This window comes from Dioscorea cayenensis, chromosome 19 (genome assembly GCF_009730915.1).
Source record: "Dioscorea cayenensis subsp. rotundata cultivar TDr96_F1 chromosome 19, TDr96_F1_v2_PseudoChromosome.rev07_lg8_w22 25.fasta, whole genome shotgun sequence".
NCBI classification, from domain to species: domain Eukaryota; kingdom Viridiplantae; phylum Streptophyta; class Magnoliopsida; order Dioscoreales; family Dioscoreaceae; genus Dioscorea; species Dioscorea cayenensis.
In genome coordinates this window covers 9,662,144-9,666,193 of record NC_052489.1, presented here as the reverse complement: position 1 = coordinate 9,666,193, position 4,050 = coordinate 9,662,144, and the positions used below count along the sequence as shown (strand labels likewise).

The window sequence follows — 4,050 nt, the reverse complement described above, 5'->3', positions numbered from 1 at the left end:
GAGCTAAAGCCAGCATTCATCCAAATGATACAGCATTCAACGCAGTTCAATGGTTTGGCCAATGAGGATCAAAACAATCACATTGAAAACTTCTTGGAGGTTTGTGACATACTAAAGATCAACAATATTATGGATGATGCTATAAGATTGAGGGTTTTCCAATTCTCTCTTAAAGGAAGAGCCAATTAATGGCTCCATTCATTGCCAAGAGCTTTCATCACAACATGGAATGAAATGGTCGACGCCTTCCTTACAAGGTACTTCCCTCCGGGAAAGTCAGCAAAGCTTCGCAATGAGATATCTTCATTTGTTCAGATGGAGCTTGAATCCTTGTTTAAGACTTGGGAGTAATTCAAGGACATCTTGCGGAAGTGTCCACAACATGGGTTCCTCGAATGGATGATCATTCAGACTTTTTGCAATGGGTTAAATCCAAGTTTTCTAGATGCCGCCGTAGATGGTACAATGGGGAACAAGACCCTTGAAGGAGCCCGACAATTGGTAGAAGAAATGGCCATGAATAACTACCAATGGAATGCAAGAAAAAAGAAAAACGTGGCCGAAATCCATGAAATTGATGCGTTTACATCTTTGGCAGCCCAAGTAGAGGCATTGAGCAAGAAATTGGATACATTGACTTCACTGAGAATAATCGCTATCACGAGTTATGATGGTTGTGGAGGTTTACATATGCCGTCTGATTGTTCTATTCAATTGCTACTTCAGCCACAACAGAACAAGTAGATTTTGTGGGCAATTCGAGAAGAGTACAAGGTAATCCTTATAGCACCTACAACCAAGGATAGCAAAAGGCCATGGCACCACCGGATTTTCAACAACAATAAGCCCCGAACATGGAGAATTGAGTTTCAGGCTTGGAGACCCGGATGACCGATCTAGAGAAAGCTTTGACCAGATTTGTTCAATCATCGGATACACGTTTTCAGTCGGTCAAAGCTACACTTCACAACAACACCACTTCATTGCACAATCTAGAGAATTAAGTGGGGCAAATTACGAAATCTTTATCGGAGAGACCTCAAGGCAGTCTACCTAGCAACACTGAAACTAATCTGAGGAAATATGTGAAGGCGATCACTTTGAGAAGTGGCCGTGAAGTTGAAGGTAGATCTCTTAGTGAGATACCCAATGTTGAAGCACCTAAGCTTGTGGAGGTTGAGGAAAGAGCAAACAAGGAGAAAGAGGTGGCACCCTCACCTTACAAGCCAAGAATCACTTACCATTCAAGATTGAAGAACGACCACAATGACGAGTAATACAAGAAGTTCTTAGGTCTATTCAAGTCCGAATATGCGTGTAAACCGCAAGTGCATGGGTGTTGAAGTAATAATTACCCGGTGATTCGGGTAGTCGAATCCATAGGGAACAAGGCTACTAGTACTAACTTCTTCTTTGATTTCTAGCCTAATGATAAATGGAAAAGTATCGTGATCTAATGTACGAAGAAATGAATACCGGAGACGAATATGCAAGGGTAAAATAAAGGAAGATCTCAATCAGTAAAATTGGGGGTATTCGCGCAATGATCCCCCTAAGATTCAGGTATTAGGTACCATATATGCAAAGTTTTTCTATGATGAGTAAGTTAAGTTGCGGAAATCCAAATATAATCGGATTTGTCTCCAGATCACCGATACTAGTCCCCTACGAGGTCCCGGTGGAGAAATCGCTCAATCTCAACACCCCACACCACATATGACCGCAGAGCACTCTAGGGATTCCGAAAGGTGTAACCGATTCCTAAAGATTGATCCAACCCTGATTCTCGGTGAAGAATCCTTACCCCCTACAAGGTCCCGTCGAAGAAACCGAGCAACCTCACACCTCCCACCAAATATAGTTGCATAGAGTCTAGGGAATGGAGATAGAATACACCAATCGGAGGGGAAAGGGGATACTTCACTATCTCATGACTCATCCTCTCAACCCTCTTCAATCTTGAGGTTCTAACCCTAATGGAGATATCTCTCCCACCAAGGTAACAAATTATGGAAACCAAATAACCACAAGATCAACAAGGCAAGCAAGCATTAAACAATTAAGAATGAAACTTAATCAAACTCGGATTAAATAGAAATACAAAGCAAATCCACACAAGATGAGAATCCTAGGGTTCAGAAGATTAAATAGAAACCAAAAGCAAATCCAAACTCGGATCAAACTCTAGGGTTTTAGTTCTCCATGGAGCAACATATAAAACATATCATCAATGAATGAAAGTACATAAAACCATATAAATAAAGACACTTATATATACACTGATGGCCTTATTGGAGAGCTTCGACGTCTTGAAGGACCTTCTCCGAAGCTAGGTTCACCGGTGGCTTCCTTTATACTATGACGGAGGAGGAATCGATCAAAGTTGGTGACAAAGCACCTCCCGAGCTGCAAAGACCTTCTCTCCAAACCCTAGCCGTCTCACCCCTCAAGAGCCGTACAAAAGATGAGAAAGAATAGGGCAAAACGGCTATTTATAGGCCTTAGACGGTGTCTGTCACGTACCCCCACGCGCCCTTGTGGATTTTCCACGCGCCCGTGTGGGGTGCAGGAATTTCCACACGGTCGAGTGGAATTTCCACGTGGGCATGTGAACAGTAATTCTGCTACAGTACTTAGCTGAAGTAAAATGCTGTAATATTTCACTGTAGTACATAGCTACAGTACTCTCCATAATCGCGGTCCAAACACTCTTCTCTTAAGGCCACATGGCCGGGCACACATCCATGTGGTAAACTATAAGACTTTTCTTCATCGGCGTATCTTTGAGAGATCTTGCAATCTTCACAAAGAGAAGGAACATGAAGATGTGGCTACCTTTGTGCCCTTCCAACTAGTGAATGGACTCGAATCTTCTTGGAAGTCGGCACACATCTCCACATTCATGAACTCCTCTCATGCCTTGGTCCTTGAATTAAACAAGAACTCCCAACATTGTGTCTTTATAGCCTATCTTTGCTTCCTTTTTACTCTTCAAGGCATTCACAACCTATCTCCATAAAAGAACACCAAATACACAATATGAGACATAAACCATGGTAAAAATGATGCTCAATACATGTAAAACATATATAGAAATATGTCTACTCAAGCACTTATCAAACTCCCCCACACTTAAGCCTTTGCTTGTCCTCAAGCAAAATTAAACATTAAACTCATGGAAAGAAAAGAGAAGTGCTTGGCCTTAGGTTCACCAAAAGAGTACAAGAATAAAATTCTAAAGTCATGGAGAGAATCAAACATTAGACAAAACAATCAGTGCTCTAACAAACAATCCAATCAAAAATGAAAGTGATAAGATCAGAATGCGTGTGTGTGTCTATGTGTGTGAAAAACTCAACTCATGTCAACACTATGTACACTACTAAGTTCTTATTAACACGGGACTTATTTATAAACACAAAGAATAGGTAGTAGCTTCACACAACCTCTAAGGTAGCCCTTTCCCAAGATGCCTCCCAAGTGGCTTTCACACTTTCGAGGTGGTAGCTCTTTCTACCAAGGATGGTAGCTTTCACACATCCCATGAGATAACTCTTTCTCTCATTAGGGCATAGCAAGTATCCGACTTATGAGAGTAGCTACATAAATCATGGGTGGTAGCTCTTTCCATCCCCTATGTACAAACAACAAACAATTTCCAATTTTATTTTTTCAAATTTTTCTGATTTTTCTGATTTTCCTCTGATTTTTTTTTTCAAATAAAAACTAGCACACTAAAGTCCCAAACATAATGAACTAGAGTCTTCATAGGTTTAATGAGTGAGAAAAGTGCACAAAGAGCAAATGGCCAAAAATATTCAAGAAAAATGGACGAAAACTAGAGCATGATAAAATCTAATGTTTACAACCTTCAAAAACAAAGAATTAAACTCTTAACCCTAAGGTTAACTTTCATTGGCAACAAGAGCATGCTCATGAAAACACAAGTAAAAGTCATGTATAAGGTGAACCCTCCCCCACACTTAAGATGTACATTATCCTCAATGTATGTATGCAAGCACAATAACGATAGTATCAATGGAAGCAAGA

The 4,050-nt window shown here is 40.6% G+C and overlaps 1 non-coding gene across 1 annotated transcript; it reads right to left on the bottom strand.

Annotated features, from left to right (window-relative positions):
* Positions 1 to 282: 282 nt before the first annotated feature.
* LOC120250838 lies at positions 283 to 389 on the bottom strand. The gene has a single exon (XR_005533172.1). It is a non-coding gene; the product is annotated as a small nucleolar RNA R71 (small nucleolar RNA).
* Positions 390 to 4,050: the final 3,661 nt, after the last annotated feature.